At 41.7% G+C, this 24400-nt stretch overlaps 1 protein-coding gene across 7 annotated transcripts in view; it reads right to left on the minus strand.

Moving 5' to 3' along the window:
* Positions 1–24400, minus strand: part of LOC118677629 (amyloid beta precursor protein) — a 222347-nt gene that overhangs the window by 160376 nt on the left and 37571 nt on the right. The gene's annotated exons all lie outside the window — the stretch shown is intronic.

Consider the following 24400-nt stretch of genomic DNA (forward strand, 5'->3'; position numbering starts at 1 on the left):
CAATCCACAGTTCTGGGGGTGAGACTCCGGGGAACGCGGGACTAGGCAACCAAAGCAAGACTAGTTCTATTCTTGCCAATTCTCCATTGTGAATTAGCCCCACCTTTAGCATTCCTTGAAGTTAATTATGATGCATGCTACATACATCTCCAACCTCCTGTAATACAGTGCTTTTTTGTTTTGTTTTACAGTAAGTGGAGAAATTAGTAATACTGAGAGGAAAGTAGTCATTGAAAAGTTTACATATTTGTTTCTACATTTTCCCCTGGCAGATCTCGTGGTGCCTCCTTCAAGGTTCTGACAATAAAATAAGATTTTTTTCTGAAATAAATATACCCACTCTAGAGGGAACCATATTCTCACCATGACCTCCACCTGGCTCACACAAAGAACAATGCCAAGGCCTGCGGGTCACTGTCTCAGCTCCTAGAGCTTAAGGCACAATGGTAGTGTGCACTGTTAGTTAGCAAATGACTCCATTATAATTTTTTTTTAAAAGTATCTATTTATTATTGATTTCAGAGAGGGAGAGATAGGAACATCAATGATCAGAGAGAATAATTGACTGGCTGCCTCCTGCACACCTCATACTGGGGATCAAGCCCAGAACCCGGGCATGTGCCCTGGCCAGGAATTGAACAGTGACCTTCTGCTTCATAGGTTGACATTCAAGCACCGAGCCATGCTGGCCACACTCCATTATAATTTTTTGAACAGAAAAACTACTGTGGTTTTTTTTTTTTTTTTTTTACCATGTCCAAATGTGACTGAGTATGTTGGCCCTTCGCCCATTTTTTCCCCCCTGCGACATTTCCTTGTTAACACTGCCTCAGCTCTTGAGTATGTTAAGGATGCTGGTCCCATCCTCCCAAGCACAGTGCAAGCAGGCACAGGTCTTCCTCAGAGCCCAGCACAGCGCCCACCAGCTGTGCAGTCAGCTCTGATGGGCCTCGGGCATTCTTACCACAGGCAGGCTAGCATTTCAGGAAAAGAACTCTGAAAAAGGTGCCCTTCTGTATTTCCAACCCTTCTGCCCACAGGTATTCCCTTCATGTAAATATTTTTAAAAGGGAAAAGGGAAGTAATAAAAAGTATCTGTACTACCTCACTTCATAGGTTCTGGTATCTTAAAAGGAAAAACAATCAGCCAGAGATGAAAATTAACCCCCCAGGAGCGAAAGTGCTCTTCCAAACCAAGGAATCACAAGGCACGTTTAGGAAAATAATTCCTCCCTTGTTAACGCCAGCTGCTGAGGACAAGTGTGACATCCACGGCAGGAAGGGGTGACTTCCAACAAAAGCCGTTCCGTGGTAAAGAGCTGGGTGATCCTACAATAACTTGTATCACTTCTAAAAACTGTTCACGGGAAGAAAAACACCCCATAAAATAGCACTGAGAGATTTCAGTTAAAAAAACACCACACACACACACACACACACACACACACACACACACACACAACCAACACAAAATAACAGAAACGGCTTCCTGACATTTCTTCCCACAGAAATGTAAAAATAGATCACACATCTGTCCGCGCTGGTCATCGGCATATTTTTTTTGTGCAACCGCAACAGAGGATTTACTTCCTTTAAAAAAATCTGGCCCTGAACCCAGCTGAGACTCAGCCCCGACCAGCGTGCAAAAACTCTGGGCAAAATCTCTAAAACCACATTCCAGGTAACATTTTCACCATTTCTATTCCACTTTGTGAATCATATTCGATTAACAAAACTTTGCCCCTCCATTGCCAGATGGAACAATCAGTGAGGCCACAGTATCAGATTGTCAGCAGGAATCTCTGGGACCCCTCAAGTTCCCAACTTGGGTCTCTTGACAACTACAATTCCCACGCCAGAAACGGAGAGGTCATTCTCCAATGGGTGCAAAGCAGCAGCCTGGGCAGAATGCTCTATACACTGAAGTTTCAACAGCTTTCCTGAGGGAGTGAGAGGGAATACAATGCCTTGTTCCTAAAAATCAGAATACGAATTTTGTCAGAAAATGTTTTAAATATTTTTTTATTTGATTTCAGAGAGGAAGGGAGAGGGAGAGAAAGATAGAAACATCAGTGATGAGAGAGAATCATTGATCAGCTGCCTCCTGCACACCTCACACTGGGGATGGAGCCCGCAATCCGGGCATGTGCCCTGAGCTGGAATTGAACTGTGACCTCCTGGTTCATGGGTTGACACTCAAACACTGAGCCATGCTGGGTGGGCCAAATTTTGTCAATTTTATTGAAATAAGTAGTAAGATATTACAAGAAAGTCAGATAACAATCAATACCAACAGGTATGGCCCTAAATTAGATGCTACGGAGGATATAAAATATATTTATAATATATATAAATATGTAAAATTGATTTATTTGTATATAAACTCTGAGACTTACCCTTCAGGAATTTATAATCCAGTAATGGAATCATCACTGTATTCCCCCTGGAGATTTTATTCTGCTCAAATTCATTCCTGTCCCAAAGATTTCCAATGTTAGCAGAATCTTGGAACCTTACTCTAACTAAACAGAGCATAATGATCTTTTATGACAACTGGCAATTATTTTGTTGAATGAATCCCCCTCTCGACTTCAGATTCTCCACAATCCGTTCCCTATAGTTCCTACCTCCTTGTCAATACAAATGCTCTTCATTCCATAGCCACCCCTCAGGAACACAGGAGAGCAATTGGCAATTGGTGGTGGCCAGCCTCCAAGGAGGCCCCAATGAGGCCTGTCTCCTGGTCTTCACATTGTCAATGCCATCCCATAATGTATCAGGGTTTGTCTGTGCAACAAATAGAATCTAGCAAAAATGAGGTGTGTCTTCCAAGGCAAAGTCATATAGGGCACCTCGCTTCTTCCTCGCTCTCTGGGTCACCCGCTGTGGGGGGAAGCAGCCCCATGGAGAGGCCCATGTGCTGGGAACCAAGGTCTCCAGTCCACAGCAAAGTGAGGGAGCTTGGAAATCTCCCACAGTCTCAGGCAAGCCCTCTCATGACTGCAAGGACGGCTGACACTTCTGAAAACTCAAGAAGGACCAGGAGGGAGAGCAACCTAGAACATAGTCCCAAGTTCCTGATAATAAATGGTGTCTTAATCCATTAAGTCTGAGGTAACATATGAGCACAGAAATAAGACCTCATATGCTCCCCCTTTCTCCAGCTCCATGATACATCCACAAACAGCCTTTGATCTCCTCTTTTTTTAAAAATATATTTTATTGATTTTTTACAGAACGGAAGGGAGAGGGATAGAGAGTTAGAAACATCGATGAGAGAGAAACATCGATCAGCTGCCTCCCCCACACTCCCCACTGGGGATGTGCCTGCAACCAAGGTACATGCCCTTGACCGGAATCGAACCTGGGACCCTTGAGTCCGCAGGCTGACGCTCTATCCACTGAGCCAAACTGGTTAGGGCTCCTCTTGAAAAAAAAAATCAAACTTGCCTCATTCTATTTAATCTCTGGAGCAAGAGGTCAGCCATTTTTTTTTCCAAAAAAGGACCAGATAGTAAATATTTTAGGTTTTGTGAGCCATACAGTCTCTGTTGTGACCACACAAAAGCAGCCTCAGAGCATACGCAAAATGAGCGTGACTGTTTTACAATCAAATGTTATTTACAAAACAGGCCATACGCCAGCTGTGGCCAGTGGGCCACAATTTGTTAATCCCTGCTCCAGCGGAACCTCCTTCCATTTTCTTTCAATTAAATCAGCTGCTGACTTAAATAAACACTCATTGTTACCACTTTCTAACCTGCTTCATAAACCCCCTATAATCTGGTTTACATTCCCACCATTTAAACGGCTTTCTCCAAGGTTTACACATGACTTCCTGTCTGAGAAACCAAACAGGGTCTTTCTTCAGGACCTGTCACTTTTCAACTTCTTTGCCGTAAACGAATTCTTCCTTGGATGTCTGTTTCCTTGGCTTCTGACCGAAAGAAATATCCTGGCTCTTGTTACTTGGCTCTGATGATCTCATCACTAACTTGCAGTCCTCCAACTCACAGCCTAGAGAAGTCCTAAAGATCGGACCATCGCTTCTCTTTTACCTATTTTAATGAAAAAGTCTTGGTGATCTCATTCTTTAACTTCTCGCTGCAGAGAGGCAACCCTGATATAACAACAACAACAAAAATGGCAGCAGCCAATACTTCTTTCTTCATTCATTTCGTCTGAGTAGACAACACATGCTAGACATTGATATACTTTTGAGAACAAAGCAATAAACCATGCCAAGTCCTTTACCTGACAACAGGGATGACCAGCCATTCCAGTTTGCCCAGGATTGAAAACTTGCCAAGAGGTGAGACTTTCCGTACTAAAAGTCCCTGTCAAGCTGGGACAACTGGTCACCCTACCTGACAAACACATCATTTTTCCTACTTTGACTTCTAACTTCTTTCCATTCTCTACTTTGTTATCCTTCCCTCTTCTTGACTTTGCAGTTATTTTAATGCCATCTGTTTGCATGTCTGTACTAGTATATGCTAACTACCAAATGGTAATCCTTTTCATATCTCTTCAAACGAATGGATTACAGCCTTATCATACTGTAACCGCACAGAAACTCCATTTCTTTACCCTGACCCTTTCTCCTTCCTGTCCCTCAAACTCCCTTTTTAATCATTAAGTCCTTAGGACATCAGATTCTGGTCAGTATCAAACTGTCTTAAGAACAAAGTCTCAGGTCTGTTGACCACAAAAGCTAAGTTTTGGTCAAACAGAACATAACAGCTTGACTTCAGCTGTGTTTCAGCCCCAAGCCCATGAAAGGGAAAGGACCCTAGGGACCACACCTTCATGAAACCAGAGAGAACAATGCCATGGCTGACATCAGGACCTGACACAAACATCAACTACTCTCTGCCTGGGCCCCAACCAATCAAGAGCCCAAGACCCCAATCCTTTAGCCACCACGATTAATGCTTTTCTCCCTATATAACCCACCCCCTGGAAGCCACTGGGGAGCCAGGTCTTTGCGCAGTAGGTTATCTGTGACTCAGGGCTTGGTGTCGTTCCCTCAACTAATAAATGTATCCTTTCTTTGCTGCAGAATCCTGTTTGCATTTAACTGGGCCGTGATGTTCACAGGTGAATGGACCCTTTCAGTCCGGTAACAATATTACTAAAGAACATCTTTAACTGCCTCAAGCGCTTCATTTTTACCAATGAGAGTTCAAACCCAAACAATAGATGCATCAGTTCCTTTAGGGTTTTCAACCAGCTATCTAATATTAACCATAAAAAATAAATGTATAGAGGGTGATCATTATCATGCCCGATTTCCTTAAAGTGGAGATTATTTAATAGTTCAAACTTTGATTCCTCAATAATTAGAGCAAGTTGTTATACTAGAAATTGAAAAATGTGTCATATGTGTACATTACACTTAACATGACAAAGGCCCTTCATAAATAAATACTTAAATCACAAAAACATGATTATCAGGCAAAAATTCCTTCCCAAACCAACACCATGTGCATACAATCAGATCAGACCAATTTTCTGCGAGGTAACAAACTGAACCGGAAGCTTTTCTATTCTTACTGAAGGCCACCTGTAAAGATGTCCATGTTTTAAGTAACACAACCCAGTTGTGTTATTGGCTCCGTTAATTAAAAGAAAACAAATAGTCCACCGGCTTCTCAGCTAAGCCAGTTAAGAAACAAAGCCAAGATTAAGATTCTAGGAGTAGTCCACTCTTTGGCATTGAGCCAGAAGGAAACCATTACCAGCCCAGGTGAACATATAGGAAATAATACTTAGCCATCCAAGGGCCCAAGAGGTTTAATCAAATCCCTTTTAATCATCTCGAATGATTCCTCAAAGAAATGGCTTAAATGTCACACACAGGGCCCTATTTGGGAGCTGTTAATATGGACACTCCTAAAACTAAAATCTTTGGGTCCTAGTTTACGTTACTTGCTGCCGGTGAAAATACATACTCTGTCAAAGTCATCTTAAAGATAATTGTTCCTAACTTTTAAAAAGCTTTTCCCTTTTCGGTTGAGAAGAAATACAAAAGCTCTAGTAGATGGGAACTATAACCCCTTAAATAACTATTACGAGTTAATTTTGTTTTCATCTTAACACTGTCTAAGGTAACGTAAGGTTACTTTGCAGAAATCTGAGACACCACCTAAAAGATTGGAACCCTGGTTGAACCGGCCAGTCATGGTCTATGCATTTCTGAGACCAAAGATGAAGATAATTCTTGTAACATTGGATGACTTTGCACTGACATCATGAGACCAGAGATGCTTTCCCATGGGAAAACAGTGTTCTGAGACAATGAACAAAATAACGGGCTCGAACAATGGAGTGTCCACACATCACCTCAGAACCAAGGGCTATTTACAGAATGTTCTGAACTACAGAGATGTAAATATTGCACCCAAAAATGCTGCAAAGCTTTTAAAAATAGTCCTCTGCTACCAGAAAAATATTTTAAGGTCACAATACATAAATAGAGTAAGTACAGAAGTGAAATGGACTTGCCAAAGCAAGTTAGGCTAAAAAAGGGCTTTAAAGAGGCTCAAGGGGAAAGGAAAATAACATATAGACCAAATCTAGGCCAATCTGCAGAGATGAACTAGGAAACCTACAGATGAAATTGCTGCAATTTACAAGTGCAACACCAGCTTCTCCTGCTGTCTTTCAAACTGGGTGTTCCCTTTCCCCAAAAAGTTTCTCTTTATTATCATCAAGGAGATCAAAATTCCTTATAGAGCAGGCTTGGCCGCATTCCTCCCCGCACAGGCCCAACTGAAAGGGAAAGGGAACAAGGAGCTCTCTGTTTCCCTGGCTGAAAAGTCTCCCTTTGCAAGGAGGAGGAGGCGCAGATCCATAGCTTACTTGCACCCGTGGATTTATGTGATTTTAAGGTTTGTAGCTAATGAAAACCACCTGGTTTCTGCATTTCAACAGACTTCTCGCTGGTCTGAATAGTTGGCCTCATAGAACGGGGACTTTGGTCCTTTTTAATCAGTTCACAATTTCCCCGGATCGGATGCTTGAATAGCATCTCTTTAAAAAAATACAGTGATACTATTTCTATCACATCTGCGGTTTCCTCCAATAAAGACAGGTTTGCCCTAACCTGGGCATGACTCAATGATAGCCCACAAAAATGCTGTTCAACTTCATTTGAAAGCAACTTTTCCATTTTCCACGTAATGAACTGATTTGAGAGTGAACTCTTTTCAAGAAGGACACAAGTAAGCATCACATAATGCTTAACATAAACAAATGTTCATTCTGTAAAGAAAAAGACTCTGTACAGTTTTCCTGTTACTGCCAAAAAACACACCAACAACAAATCTTAAGCAGAATCAGAACATCTGCAATAGCCAAATTTATCTCAGAGGAGAGCTCACATTAAAATTACAATCACAGGACCGGAAGAATCTGTAACATCATCCATCCCAAGTCTGGGAAGGAAAAGGCTCTGAAAAGGACCTGGCCAAGGCCACAAAGTTATGAAGAGGCCGAGGGTGGAGTTGGACCTCTGTCAAGGGTGTTACTGACGTGACCAGGCTAACTCTGAAATTAACAAAAAATTGCAATTTTCCAAAGTTTTGCCCGTGTGTGTGTGTGTGTGTGTGTGTGTTTGTGGTGAGGAAGGATGAAGAAGCTAGTCAAAGCATACAGAAAAATTAAATGTAGTTACTGAAACTATACACAGTTTTAATTTACTTCTGTGCATTTGGCCAAGTTCTTCACATCCACTATTTGCTGCATGATTATTTCAGAGCTCAAATTGCAGGCTAAAAAGATTTGCCACAAAAGTGAGTAAAGAGAGAAAAAAATTCCTTTCAGAGAACAAATCCACATATTTCACTCCTCGAAATTTGCCACTGTTGACCTGGCTTCAAATGACAAATTCTCGCTCCTTGATGAATACTTGGCCTCTGCTGATATTGATAAAAGTTAATTCTTAGCCCTAGCTTGTTTGGCTCAGTGGATAGAGCCTGCGAACTGAAGGGTCCTGGGTTTGATTCAGGTCAAGGGCACATGCCCGGGTTGTGAGCTCGATCCCCAGTAGGAGGGCATGCAGGAGGCAGCCAATCAATGATTCTCATCATTGATATCTACCTCTCTCTCCCTCTCCCAATCTGAAATCAATAAAAATATATTTTTTTAAAAAGTTAATTCTTACATGGGGACCCACACATCGAGGCTTCCCCAATTGCCTGGCCCACATCACAAATCTCAACCTAAGTCAGCTTGCCCTTACAGGAAAGACCTGGCAAGGAAACCCAACACACACCAATCACAATTCTCAAATTTAGCGCTTGCTAACTCACCTTACCCTAGAGAACAGGACCTGCTAGCCTCGTGATACAACCCCTGACCTCTTAGCCAATCATACCACTTTCCTCCTTGCCTCTCCCAATGTTATATAAATCTTGCTCTTGTCCCAAATCCCTGGGAATAATATTCTACTGCTGTGAGGCACTGTACGTCCCCAACCCAGGGATGGTTTCCCCCTGAATAACAAAGTCATTATTAAATTGCTTTAGTTTTGTCATTTGATAATATCAAGCATTTCTTTCTTCTCAAAGGTAGGTTTTCTAAAGACCCCAAACTCCTTCCATCTCATAACAAAGCTGGTAAACAATTCTTGCTGCTGATGCCCAGTAGGAAATCAAGAGTTCTTTCAATAGAAGCCCTTGTTATTCAACATTCATGAAATTAGTTACCTATTAAGAAGCCCAGTGCATGAATTTGTGCACCTTGAAAGGAACTGTGGGCCACAAGGCTGTGGTGGGCACAAGGGCAGATCTTGGCCCATCCTCCGCACCCCTGCCTGGCCCCTTCTGCCATGGCCCTGGTTCCCCTGTCTGCTGGCAGCCCTGCTCCCATCACTGCCGCCGCCGCTCCCACACTGTGATGGCACTGGCCCCACTCACACTGCTGGAGCGGAGCCATTGGGGCTGGCGCCATCAGCAGGTGTGAGTGACAGCTGATGCCCCGATTGCCCCTCAGGAGCAGGGGGAGGTGGAGAAGCCCTCAAGGCTAATCGGGGCCAGCAGCCGTAGTTCGTACCCACTGACGGCACTGAGCGATTGGGACCGCACCTGGAGTTGGCAGAAGGTGTGAGCGACGACGTCTCCAGCACTGGCTGTAGGTGCGAGCAGGGCCGGCGCCAGCAGTGGGTGCAGGATCACCCATCAGGAGCAGGGGGAGGTGGAGAAGCCCTGAGGGGCAATTGGGGCCAGCACTGGGTGCCAGCAGCAGGTGTGAGCGGGGCTGGCACCGGAAGCAGGTGCAAGCACCGGGCGGGACCACAGCGTGCGGGAGCAAAGAATTTTTAGTAACTACCAGAGGATTGCCCCCATGACAGCAACTGGCACCCCTCCTTGGTCTGGCACACCTGGTCACCTGCTCCACCATCCCACCACGACCAACACCCGCCATGTTGTGCGCTCTGCCACCTGCTGCCAATGCCGCCATGTTCTGTGCACACCCTCTGGTGGTCAGCACACGTCATAGCAACCAGTTGTTTGGTTGTTCCGCTATTTGGTCTATTTGCATATTAGCCTTTTATTATATGGGATATGTGGACTATCCCATGTAAAATGGGCCTAATGTGCTCTTATGCTGGTAACAGTCTTTCATCATCACTGATGTAGAAATGGCTTGTTTCATTATAAGTTTTACTAGCATGTTTCATATAACCACCATACAAAAACATACAATAGCATCATCTTTATACTATTTTGTTTTTCTCAATGTTGCTATATCTCTTCAGCCTTAACCTTGTGAACACAAAATCAGGAAAAGAATTAAGGACAAAAATCGAAGTGTCTCCCTAGGCCTTTCCCTTCATTATCTCATTTGATTCTCAGAAGAACCAAGATAAATCATCTCTTCGTCTACTTAGATAATTAGAGAGGCTCAAAACCTGTCTGGCTGTTACTCCAAAGCCCACGCTTGCTTTTTCATAATAGGCCAATTGGCATTCCAGCTACTGGTTCTCATGCCTTTTATTTTTAAATCTGGAATATTATTTTCAAATTACTTTTCCCCTATCATAGCAGTATTTTACAGCTCTTTGTCACTAGCTTTTAAAAAATATTTTTTAGAGCAAGTAAAAGGGGAAGCAAATTCACAGTTTGAATGCTTAACCTGAATTTCTTGAATTTAAATCACTAGATGTTAACATCTAGTAACTTTTGATGACTTCCTCTTTAAGAAATCTCCCCTGAAATGCAAATGCAAAACTTCTAAATGGGTTTTTTCCTTAAATCAGAAGCAGCCAACGGAATGTGCAAGAGTAGGGTCTGGAGTTCCCAACATTCCCATGGTTAATGCACATTCATTTCCTGTTAGCTTATTTAATCTGTACTTTCCAGTTTTTCAACAGTAAGCATATACCTACATATGTATGTCCCTGTATATTTGCTTATTATAGAACTACCAGTATAGCATGCAGAGTTTACTGGTATATCAATTAGAGCAAATCTCAAATGACACTGCTTTTGCTAAAATCTCATTCTAGAGTTATTGCATGTTGCTAACAAGCTGGAGGACTTGGAAATTGAGCTCCTCAGAGATGTTGGTTTGAATAGCATTTGTCTCTAAAGAAATTTGATGGTAACAAGTGAACCATTTTCCAGTGTAATTTACATAAGTTCTGACAGCTCGGGCAGATTAGCATGCAGCACATAATGCAACACAGAAAATTCAAATTCTATTCCTCCTCTCCATTTTAGATACAAGAGATAGTGTATATATGTTCAATTTCTGAAGTTCTATTATTTTCTATCCAAGCTCAACCAAGATCGGCTGACCCACAGGCCTGTGAGCTATAATAAATGTTTATTATTTTAAGCCACTGAATTTTGGGGTGGGTTGTGGCTTTGCAGCATTATTATAGGAAATAAACTAATACAGGCATGCATTTGATAGGCAAAACTAATACTAAGTAATAGTATCAGGGATGAAAATTAGTTCAGAAGGTAGAAAGTTTCACATTGAGTTTTTACTAGTATAGTATACACAAGATCCCGTATTTTGCTTAAAACAATTTTTTGAAGTAGTACAAGACAGGAAAGGCACAACTGGGTAGCAGTTCTATAAGAAAAAGTTCCAAAAGTTTTAAGAAATGAAAAAAAGCAAAAAACAACTAATGCATGCTTTACAAATAAGGGGGTCCTAGAAGATCATCAGAAATGTTGGTATGTCAAATCCCATCTAGAAGGATGTAGTATTCACATTTTTAGATAAACACTAAAAAATCGCACAGATGTTACCTTGGAAAGAAACAAAAGTGTATCAGGACAAATTTTATTAAATTTTAACTTTTTGGGGGGGGATTGGAAACAGGAATTTATTTCCTCACTGTTCTGGAGGATAGAAGTTCAAGTTCAAGGTGTCAACAGGGTTGGGTTCTTCTAAGGGCTTTTCGCCTTGGTTAGTAAATCTCCATCTTTTTTCAAATTTTACTAAATTTTAAAGAAAAGAGGATAGACCTAGCTGGTTTTGCTCAGTGAATAAGAGTGTCGGCCTGAGGACTGCAGGGTCCGGATTCGACTCTGGTCAAGGGCACATACCTCAGCTGCAGGTTTGATCCCCAACCCAGTGGGTCCAGGATGGTGCGGGAGGCAACCAATTGATGAGGGTCTCTCTCTCTGTCTCTCCCCCTCCCTTCCACTCTCTTTAAAAATCAATGGAAAAATGTCCTTAGATGAATATTAACAAAACAAAAACAAAAAGAGGATAAAATAAGGGTCGAAGACAACATCTGAAGGAAGAGCTTTGTTGTTTTTTTTTAAAATATATTTTATTGATTTTTTACAGAGAGGAAGGAAGAGGGATAGAGAGTTTGAAACATCGATGAGAGAGAAACATCGATCAGCTGCCTCCTGCACACCTCGCACCGGGGATGTGCCCGCAACCAAGGTACATGCCCCTGACCGGAATCGAACCCGGGACCCCTCAGTCCGCAGGCCGATGCTCTATCCACTGAGCCAAACCGATCAGGGCTGAAGGAAGAGCTTTAAATATGAAGGACAGTCATGGGGGGTGGTTGTGAAGGAACCTCATGAGGTGCTGAGTCTCACCAAAGAGCCTCTTCAATAAATGGACACCCATCCATCAGGGTGTCAGAAATGTCCCCTCAATTCGGTGGGAAGTGTGATGAGGTTAACAGCTTTCCAAAGTGTTCAAGCAGAAGGACTTTGTGCTCAAATAAAATTTTATGTGAAACCCCCACACCTCGGTCCTCTTCCCGTCAGAGCATGGATTGCAGCCCGACAGCCTGTGAAGCACTGGCCTCCTGAATATTGATTTTCCTGTCTTTTCTATTGTTAGCCTATGGGCCTTATTCCCATCCACGCTTAAAAATATGTGCTCCCTTTTGCATTTTTGCAGAGCTCTGCATTCTTACAAACTCTCCTTCCTGACATAGCTCAAGAAAATGACTATACTGCTGAGTACCCTGAACCTGGACTGTCAAAATAGGGTGAGCACTAGCCACGTGTGGCTTCTAAGCACTTGAAATCTAGCTAGTTCACGTGAAGAACTGAATTTTCGTTTGAGTTCATGGTAATTAATGTAAATTTAAGAACCAATTATTCAATCCTATCATTGAAAAACTTTGCATTATGTTTGAAATAACTTGGACAAACAAATCACCTTTTTTGACGGTAATTTTATGAACACTACAACATCAAATTTTTCTAGTAAAAATGTAGTGTCCCAATTGAGATCGTGGTTAGTATGAAAAGCTATGTTGTAAGCTACCTTATTAATAAATTTTATATGCTGGAATAATTATCATTGGATTAAATAAAATATATCAAATTAATTCTAACTTTTATTGTGACTTTTTTCAATGTGGCTCCTAGAACAATTTTAATTACATATGTGGCCCTACTTTATATTTCTATTGAACAGTGCTGCCCTAAACGTGGCACACAGAAGCCAGTACAAAACTGACAACACAATAATAAATTATGTTCATGTCAACATATTACCCGTTTGTCTTTTATTAATCTTATTGTACACGTGTGTCACTACCTCTTATTCTTTTTTTATAAACCCTGGAAAGTCAGGACTTTAGTTGGTTCAACAAATCAGCACATTTATATCCAGAAACAGGATAAATATTTGATATTTAATGTATTATATGAGGCAGGGATCAGATAAGAAAATGGCTCCACTATGGCACATGAACCATAATCTCTTAGTTTTATCTCCTAGATTCTAGAATCTAGAACTAAAAACAAAGAGGGGAATAAGACGATGCTCCAGACACAGACATTGCAGCTTTTAAGGGTATGGCAATCAACTGTCACCATTTCTAAATCTGATTGATATTGTGGGCTTCACTTTTCTTCCTTCTTTTATACATCTGTAAATAATAAATATTTTTTTAAATGCACAGGATTTTAAAAATTAAATGCATTTGTTTTTACTCAATATGTTTCTATAAGGAAATGTTTGAAATCTCTAAAGTCTAATGCTATTAAACAGACCATGCTCCTGCTCATGGTTCACATGTGGCTGTGTGAATACAAGAACCTTATTCTAGTGACGCTTATACCAGCAAAGACCATGCAAGTTGCATCACCAAACACTCACTCTGCTAACATCACAGTCCACCAAACAGTTTGTGCTTGTTGAAATCCAACGAACCAAGCAGTGAAGGTTCTTGCCACACACAGTCCGGGGCCCAGCCCGGTCTGGGAGGTGGATGTGTGTGCAGAGAACAGGGTGGGGTGAGAAATGGGGACACCTGGAGTTCTGGAATGTTAGGTCAAGCAAGTCAGTCACCTGATACCGCATATCAGGATCAAACCAGATTTCACCCATGGGGCACCAAACAAGTCCCAAAACAAAAGCCTCACCATCACTTGAGTGCACAGACACAGTCAAATAAGCGGAATAGTTATGAGCTAAAGGCAGACTTTTTTTATTGCCTTGGAATACACTATCCCCACATCATTTGCAAGCTGGGTGGTTATGACTACTCCTCTTCTTAATATCAAGGCTATGGATGTTGCCATGACATTTGTGATACCTCTCATCACCTGCCAGATGCACTTATCTTTTATGCAATTATCATATTCATCACTATCCAATGACACAGCTCTAAAGTGGACTTCTACTTTGTCAACAGGGCTTTACCTAGAGCACTTCCAATGGGTATTCTAGAGCGTAAGACTTATGCTAGCATGCTTCAGGTACAACTAAGTACAAATTTTAAAGTTTTCAGTTCTTTTTTCCTCTTTTTTAAAATTTCATTTTACTGTTTAAAGTATTACAAATAATAGTACATAGGTCTCCTTTTTTTCCCCATTGACCTTCCCCCGGCCTACCCTCTCCCGCCCCTCCCCTGGCACATGCCCCCCACCCCCACCCCACAGTGTCTTACATCCATTGGTTATGCTTATATACATGCATACAAGTCCTTCGGTTGGTCTCTTACCTCCCGCCCCCACCCTCCCCGGTCTTCCCGCTGTTGTTTGACAGTCTACTCTGTTCCATGCTTCTTTGCCTCTGTATCTATTTTTGTTCATCAGTTTATAATGTTCATTATAATCCACAAATGAGTGCGATCATGTGGTACTTTTCTTTCATTGACTGGCTTATTTCACTTAGCATAATGCTCTCCCGTTCCATCCATGCTGTTGCAAATGGTAAGAATTCCTTCGTTTCTACAGCTTTATTTCTTCTCATTTACCCACTGCAGTGTTGACCCAACTCGTAAGGTATACAGCTGAGGAAACAGAGCACCAAGGGATCAATAGATAGAGAAGGGAACAAGAAGTCTTTGAACAAGCGACAGGTAGGAAAACAACGGAAAGCAAACTTCCAGAAAAGGTAGTAGCTTCATAAATGGAGCCACTTTATAATCTAGTTAGAACATGTACAGGGAGGCCATACTCACACACCTGCATCTTAGAGTTATCCCAACTCCTTGGAGAAGGGAAACAGGGCATATTTCTCTACCCTTTGTTAGCTCAGAAATTCACCCTTTACAGCCTCTACCACACATCAGGCTACAGGCTAATGTGAAACCAAGTACGGGGAGAGAAAATTAAGGCTAGAATGTGGAAAGGGATTCCTCATCTTGGGCTGCAGTGAGGATGCTAGTACACATATCTGGGCTTGGTACATTCAAGACTGTCCATATCCTTTAATATCTTTATAATTTCTAGTACTAAAATGGGAAGAATCCTACTCATCCTCATTTTCCAGGTAAGTTAAGGTCTAGTACTGTTCTCCAATGTGCATTCAAATCTCAAAGCAGCTCTTGGGGGGATAAGGGGCAGACACATCAACTTCAACCCTACTATAGAAAGTCTTTCCATCTTATTTCTTACAAGCCTGAGGTGGAGTAGTTCAGAATACTTTGAGAGTCAGTTGACTTTGAGAGTCAGTTTGGTGCTGTTATCAACACCAAATTTAAAGCATTTTAGCATGGACCCATGAGATCCCATTTTATAAAATGATACCAACCCATCCTTGTCATGGGATTTTCAGTTAACAGTATGAGCATGGTCATAGGGGAAGAATAAAAATTAGCAAAATTTATCAAGAAGTTACTGAAAGGTCATTAAAGCAAGTCGCCTGAGAGGTGATCAGGCGAGTGGGAACAGAAAGAAGAGGGACTATAAAAATGTATTCCATGAAAAGTAATTGAGATAGAGAATTCAGATATTTACCATTTACTTCTTATTCTTACCTTTTCACTCATACACAGATATGCACACACATTCACATTTATGTATAGACTAGAGGCCCAGTGCACGAAATTCATGCGGGGGGGGGGGGGGGTCCCTCAGCCCGGCCTGAACCCTCTCCAATCCGGGACCCCTCGGGGGATGTCCGATTGCCACTTTAGGCCTGATCCCAGCAGTTGGACATCCCTCTCACAATCCGGGACTGTTGACTCCTAACTGCTCACCTGCCTGCCTGCCTGATTGCCCTTAACTGCCTCTGCCTGCCTGATCACCCCATAATGCCCTCCCCTGCCGGCCTGGCCGCCCCTAACTGCCCTCCCCTGCCAGCCTGTTCACCCCCTAACTGCTCTCCTGCCGGCCTGGTCACCCCTAACTACCCTCCCCTGCCAGCCTGATCACCCCCTAACTGTTCCCCTGCCGGCCTGACCGCCCCTAACTGCCCTCCCCTGCTGGCCTGGTTGACCCTAACTGCCCTCCCCAGCTGGCCTGGTCGCCCCTAACTGCCCTCCCCTGCCAGCCTGGTCGCCCCTAACTGCTCTCCCCTGTCGGCCTGATCACCCCTAACCGCCTCAGCCCCTGCCACCATGGCTTTGTCTGGAAGGACGTCTGGATGGAGGTCCGGAAGATGTCCAGTCTAATTAGCATATTACCCTTTTATTAGTGTAGATAATAAGAAGTCACCTAGAGTCTGTTAAAACAAGAAAGATTATAAATAAGTACATTATATGGAATAACAGTTTGAATATATGTAAAGTAGATCGAAGAATTCATGGTCTTAGAACTTTTCTATTTTCAGAATATTTATAGAACTATTTTAGGAAGAGGATATGAAGTATTTATTTTTGATAAGCAGAAAGGATATTTACATTATAGCCTTTGGTTTATTTCCTCTCCAAGCTGCATAATGTTTGCTTATCTACTTTTCCCGTCTGCTTATAACTCTCATACTACTGTATTTTTATTACTAGGACTTTTGGTATAGGAGAAACCCACTTTGCAAACATAATAGAAATTCAGAGAGAATATTAAATTGATGTTGGAAAAAAACTACGATGACTTTCAAATAGCAGCCCAGTTCATTGTTAAAATTGTATTGTGTTACCTTATCACTTTTAGTGTAAGCCAAGTTTATTTCCCAGGATTTTAACATTGAAGAATACTCAAGGTTCAAGTTTCAGGCTATTTGCTTGACAAGAGTGGGTAGATTATCCTTCTTAAGTAAGGCACCAAAGCATTTCTCAAAGAGCGTGCCCTCTCCACAGCCCTAAGATACCCTAAGAATTTTTCAAACGCCTTTCTTGTCAGAATAAAGACTATTGGGAACTACAATACGTAGGAGAAAAGAATTCTGAGGGAAAGATAATAAGCGAAGACACTATTTCCACTTTCTTGGCTAAAAAAAAAAATGCTTTTACAGAAACAATAGATGACTAGGAGTCAAAACAACTCTTTTGGAGTTACTCTTCCACTCACTTTCAAGGTCAGTTTCAGTGACACAACATCTGAGTCAGTTTTTTAATTTTGAAGTGAGGACAGAACTCAAGGAGCTGTGTAGAGGCCCCAAAAGGATCCATTCGAAGGTGATGTAAAAGTGACATTGGTACAAGTGTGTGGGATGAGAATGGCACACCTGTAAGTATGCACCTAGTCTTAGCAGTGAGAGTAGGAGGAAAAAGATATCTAAACACTTAAGTGAGTAGAACAAGGATTCCTATTCCTTTAACAAATTTTAAGGTAAATACAAACAAGATGAGAGTTACTGCTTCATTGCCCACCAAGATCCTTCTTGCCCTTTACAATTTGTGTCTCTACCTCTCCACACCAGAGCACTCAATAAATATTTACAGAAAGCATTAAGGAATGCCCGGCATGAAAAGGAATAATAATAAACTAGAACGTAGGAAATGTAATCATTGACAAAGGTGTGGAACATTATCAAATGAATTCCAGCTGACATATTCGAGAGATTTCTTACTGTGGCACCAGCAGAGTAATTCCCTAATGTGAGACAAGAAAATGCAGCGCCCACACCCCAGTCTTTCCCAACTCCCCACCACTAGTTACAGTTCAACGTGGTCAAGAACTTCAGGCTCCTCTTTGGGGGGAAAAATGGTGCAAAAAACAAGGTAGCTTAGGATCTTTGTGCCTCAATAAGCTTCAGTGTTCGTTTCCTGACTTTCTGATAACACATTCCTGAGAGGCGCATCATTTTCCAATTCAGGCGGCATTAAAAAAAAATCAGATGACCTCACTAGACTCCAAGAATGGCACAAAGAACGCGGGCAGCCAGACTTCTTTAATAGAGCATCCAATCAACGATTTAAAAAATTCTTGCAGCTAAAAGCCCTCCACAGCATGAAACTGATGCTCAGAGATTTCCTTGTAACCTAACCCCGTAAGTGAAGGCTTGTGTAAAAAAAAATACACCTGAAAATACTAGGAGGAAGACCGAAATGAATTGCTGAACAGCTAAGCCGAATAGCATAAGCTGATGGTTATCAAACACTTGTCCTTCCCATTTCAAACAGACCAGGTTTCAGAGTTGTTTGATTCCAGGGTTAAGTTTCAGGAAACTTCTGGCTTGATGCCTTATATGAAGATAAACACTTCCCAGGCACTGAACACATTCAAGACTGGATGGAGATGCAGGTGTGACCTCAACATCCCTGACTTCAGTGGACATACAGGAATGGAGTCAAAAACAAGGAGGCTGCACTCACTGATAAAAGGTGTTCAAGTGATAAAGCAAGGGCTGGTTTGGTTTGGAGGAGGAGGAAGATGGAGTTTGCATAGTGTGGGCAGACCAAAGACTGCAGCAGAAAATGTACGTAGGTTGAATGTAGGGAAAGGAGGAATGAAAGGTAGATTAGGGTTAGGTGTGAATGACCTTGGATTTGTAACAAATGTCCAAAAACGTGGGAACAAGTGTCACATTTCCAAGAAAGCAAGAGCAGCATCCCATCTGTGTATGAGAGGGGCCCATGGCTGCATGACATCTTTCATGGGCCCGTTCCCCTCTACCAAAATGTTAAAAGTTGTATTTTAGGGCTGTGTTGGTGTAAAGATGACTGTAATTTAGGCTGGCTTCATTTATATTTATTCATTATTGCAGTCATTTTTTTTCCTTCTGCTTTTAAAAGAAATTAAAATGGAAATATTTTATTGAGCCTCTGAAGATACTGTGGACCCCAGGCACTGTGCCTACACTGAATAATAAAATCAGCCCTGGGATGCAAGCAAAGGGGAGATGGGCCCCGCCAAGGCCCTGGCATAAGCGTAAGCACCAGAAGTAGGACAATGGCAGAGGGGGCAGAAAACGGAAGGGGACAAGATTGCGGGGCTTGTAAATTTCAGGAGAGCAGATGGGTGGTGGGGGTGGGGGGTTGATTTCGTAGAAATCTTTCCAACTAACAACAACAGGAGCCGAATACCTGGTGCCAGAGATTCAAGTTTGTCCCAATGGGATGGAAGAAGAGAGGAATCATTCCAGTCCCTGCTTCCCTGATTGATTAGCAATAATTCTGCACTACTGCAGTGTGCCCCACGTCACACCAGGAGTTCTCGCAGTCAGTATGGTAGATCAATCCACCATTGCCTTGGGTGATGGAAAAGTATTTTAATTTTCAAAACTAGCAGATGTTTAATGGAGCTGTGCAGGGCTGCTGTTCCGTCACGGCTCATGGCACTGATGTAACACGGGGGGAGAACGTTCTGAAATCTTGCATTGCTAACCCATTCCTGAACCGCAGGAATATCTTTCTGATATCAGAGGAATAAGCTGTACAACAGGGGGAAAAGCTTGCAATGCAATCTACATCCTGCCCTTGAGGAAAAGCAGCGTTATATTCTGTTGGTAAAATTTACGTTCTACCAATAAATCTAATCATGGAGTGTTGACATCAGCAAAACTGTTTAAACCAATTGGATCAAATAAGTCAGAAGTATACAGCTGTGATATCTCTCACACACACACACACGTCAGCAAGTGAATTCAGCATCCCACTTAAACTCAGTTGCTCATGGCATGTAATTCCAAGTAGTAAGAATGTTGAATAATTAGAATGGATACCTTTTCAGACTTGCTAAAAGGCGTTTCATAGGCATGGCTCTTTTTTCTAAAGAGGGAACGGTGTGGGTGTACACCTAACACTAAATTAACTTTCAAATATCCACTTGCACTTGCTTTCTTTGATGAGTACAGTCAACCTTCAGAAAAGAGGTGCTGGAACCCAGCAGCTCTCCCCGTGCTGTCAGCTACGCAATGGCTCTCCCTTAGGGAAGGCTTGTTAGCCCACAGGGATCCTAAGCCACCCTGCTCTGTTGAGCTCCGTGAATTGTTTCTAGGTGGAGGCTTAAGGTGAATGGTCACACTTGGGTGGTGCTTTTGGTAGGCAGAGGTGAGGGGTGTTACTAAACATCCCACAATGCACAGGACAGACTCCCTCGAACTCCCCCAATTAAGAACTATCTGGCCCCAAATGTCCATAGTACCTAAGTTGAAAACCCTCACCTAAGCTTTTCCCCTAGGGCGAGAGAGTCATGTCTTACTCATTTCTATATTCCTAGGGTAAGAGAACAATATTGGCACTCAGATATTGGTTGAACTGAAGATATGTAAAAATCATAAATATATAAATTCTATGAAATATAGTTTGCCCTCCACAGATGCAAATATATATGTGTTGATTTTTTTAAAGGTACCTGGGATGTCAAAAGTGATTAACATTAGCCAGATAAATCCACTCACCCCCAAGATTGGCCAATGATTGTTTTGCATATAGTAATAAAAGTAACTTTACTGTATTAATTCCCTGTGGCTTGATCGATCTATAGCAGTAATCTATCAATGAAGAAGTCATGGTAGTTAATTACCCAACACACACACACACACATACACAGATAGTGGTAACTGCTTCTGAGCAAAACTCACAAGAAAGCGGGATCATATGCTCATAACCAGGGTTCCAAGACTGAGAAATCCAGCCAGTTCTTCTCTCCCTGGGTCAAGACTTTCTAATTCTAGCCAATCGTTTCACAATAAACGATTTAATGAAAGGTTGAGAGGGCTAAACCCCCGAGACCCCATTGAACAAGTTATATAAATCAAAAGCCCCATGAAAAGACATGACAAAAAAAAGTATTTCCAGAAACATCTTCGTGTCCTGTACCTGTCACTATGAACCTAGTCTTATCCATCCCTTGGCTATGGCTCTGGAGACCTCGGGGACGTACAAATGGTTCAGGGTGCCTGGAGGAGGTAATGGCTGAGGGAACCCACACCTGAAGGTACCCATATGAACCTTGGAATCGAAAGGAAAAGGTCAAATTCTGTATCTCACATTTATGGGATATTCAGGGGAAACCTCTTAACTTCAACTCTTCTAGTTAAAATCTCTAAAATAGACATATTAATACCCTACCTCACAGGTTATTATGAGGATTAAAATTCAATAAAATGGATAGAAAGTAATTTGTTTTGAAAAGAGCTCATTGGAGGCATGGAACAGACTGACATACCTCTATGTGGGGGTTGGGGGACAAGAAGAGATAAATTAAAGAACTTACATACTTATATGCATAGCCCATGGTCACGGGCAATAGGGTAGTAAAGACCTGTGTGGGGGGGGGGGGGAGGGAAGGGGTTCGGAGGAGGGGGAAATGAGAGCTACCTGTAATACTATCAACAATAAAATATATTAAAATAAATAAATAAAAAGAGCTCATTGACTCAGGCAGAAGCATCTAGCAGGAAGAAAGAAAGAAGGAATTCCACGATGAGAAACTCCCCGAGACATGTAGAGAGACTGAAAGAATGCTCACACAGCACTGGGAACCCACTGAGCGTTACCCTCTCCAAGTTGTCTGCTGTTTATGCAGGAATCCTGAGAGAGGATTTTCTGCTCCAAAGAAAATGCTGACTATATAACTAGCTATGACACACTGGTTTAAAGAATGTCTTATGCCACTTGAAACACGCAATCTTTCCTTATTTATCTGCAAGGTATCTGCCTGCCAAGTCGTTTCTCAGAGAGACGAATTAGTGACTGGTGACGACAGTGCAGTGCATGCGGCCTCATTCCCAGCCACAACTGCGATCTCTCCGTGGCAGACCTGACTCACCAAGTCGGCATAGTATTTTTAAGCCATCGAATGAGATATTTTAACTCGTGGAATTTGGGCTTTTTTCAAAATGTCCAATATGCAGTTCATGATGTCCACTCTTGACGGTGTAAAATGACAACTGGGTTAAGGAGACGTAGCAAATTTCAAGATGTGAAGAATTTTTTGATTTGCCTGTTTAGCCCCAGTAGTAAATTCAGTTTTTATAATGAGCTTCTCTTATGTAAGACAATTTTGTTGCAAGCTCAAATAAATTATTAAATACATCACCAAGGAATGTATACTCAAAATGGCCCAGTGGAGTTTAAGACATGTCTTTCAAAGTATTAATATACACTTCATTTAATTCCTAAAGCAGTGTTCTCAAAAACATTTTCCAAAAGATGCTGACTTATTTCTTGATTAGAGGCCTGGTGCACGAAATTCATGCCCAGGTAGGGTCCCTAGGCCCGGCTGCCTTCAGGTCTGATTGGGGCTTTCTGGCTGCCAGACAGGGCCTCTCTTCCCTGGCTGTCAGCTGCCGGCTGAGGCCTTCCTTCCTTCTGCACCGCCCACTGGTGGTCAGCACACATCATAGCGAGCAATCGGTCTCCCAGTTGTACTCCCGTGGGGAAAATTTGCACATTAGGCTTTTATATAGAGAGATGATGGGGGAAATTCCATTGTTAAACACAGATGGGGAAATGGATCCTTAAGATGGATATTGGATGGAAGCTTTGGGAAAAAATCCTATAATAAAGCCAATTTAATTTTTTTTTTTACACCAGAGTTTCCATTGTAGCATATTTAATATATTTGGAAAAGAATTTGGAAAAAAAATTATGAGATCTGAAATGGATGATCTAGTAAAAGTTAACCTGATCATGTTGAGTAAACAAAGTAAATAAAACCAAAAACAAGACTTAAAGGGAAAACAGCAGTGAATGTTACTAGGTGCCCATAGAACTGATTATAATAAAGCATCAGATTTGGCTCCTGACAAAGTATTATGACATATGGAATAGAACACAGAGCAAGAAAAGAGAATGAAGATGTGTTCCCAAATGCCCCAAATATTCCAAAAGCAAATGATGAGCATTCAGAAAATGCAATAAAGAAAAACTGAAGAACTTTATAAGGTCCCAATGCAAAACTCTAGGTCTTTTGCCTTTTAAATTATACAGATAAATCGAATCAGAGTGATTGTTAAAAGGACACTTAGATGTTCATTTAAGACAGTGGTTCTCAACCTTGGCTGCACATTAGAATCACCTGGGAATCTTTTTAAAATCCTGAATTCTGGGCCTCATCTTCCGGAAATTCTGTTTCTTTGTTACTAATGTTGTGGCCCCACCCCATAACAAAGAAACAGAATTTCCGGAGGATGGGGCCCAGAAATCAGGATTTTAAAAAGATTCCCAGGTGATTCTCATGTGCAGCCAAGGTTGAGAACCACTGATTTAAGAGAACAAATTTGAGAAGGCTGATGACAGGTGCATGTACTTGAAGCACATCCCTGGATTGCCAAATCACAAAACAATCACAAATCAGAACTAAGAAAAGAAAAGGCAGGAGACCGGGATGTCATACCTCTGAACAGAAGCACATGCCTGAGAGGAGAAAAAAAAATGAGTGCTTTTGTGTGTACAACACAGAGCACGAGTTACCAATACTGACTTCACAATAGAGAATACACATGACTTCCGGTTTTCCCACTTTCACACAAGTGAGAGAGGTCAGCCCGACTCCGAAACGAAGTTTACCTTGAAGAGCCTTGGAGGCCCTTCACAGGCAGTTACACGGGTTTTGTGATACGGGGGAGCCCATCCAGGGTGACAAATGAGAAGCACCTGGGGAGTAAAAGATACTCTAATACCCAGAACGTCACTATTTCTTAAATACGGTTATCCTCAAATAACATATTAAAATGTGATATTAATTTTATCTATAAAGAGTCTAGAAAGTGTTCAACATCACACAAAAACCAGAGCTATTACACTTCCAATTAGAAATCATAGACTGTAATTATATGAAGGCTATATTCACCGACAAAACTAGACAAAACATACCATTCTATAACGTTTAAGACAACACAATTTCTATTGTTGTTTTTTAAAAACAAACACTATAATTAGGCCCTCATAGTTATTCACAGATCAGATTGAACTCCAAGTTTTCAAACATCTATGAAAGAAAACAAGTTTCTGTTTGAAGATCACCAGATTACTGAGTGTTTCTCTGGTGGTGGCCCCCCGCTAACTTTTCAAGGGATGAGAAAACTCTGCAGAAAAAAAACCCAAGGACTTCCTCACGAGAGACACGCTTTCTTATGAAAATAGTGGCTTATAGCCAAAAAGCACACCAACGAAGGGTTGTCTTTGAATTTTTGGTACATGCCCTGAGAATCAAGTACCTCCCCATATCTTTACATAACTCAAAAAATCCTCAAGAAGACCTGTTTTAGATATTCAGAACATTCCATAAGACATTGTTTAACATTAAAATACTTAGAATGACTCAACTATTTGGCTAAGATTATGCTAGAGGCAAGTTCCTGTTTCCAAATGTGTCATGTCTGGACAGAACAAATATGTGAG

The sequence above is a fragment of the Myotis myotis genome, unplaced genomic scaffold, assembly GCF_014108235.1.
Source record: "Myotis myotis isolate mMyoMyo1 unplaced genomic scaffold, mMyoMyo1.p scaffold_m19_p_2, whole genome shotgun sequence".
Lineage (NCBI taxonomy): Eukaryota > Metazoa > Chordata > Mammalia > Chiroptera > Vespertilionidae > Myotis > Myotis myotis.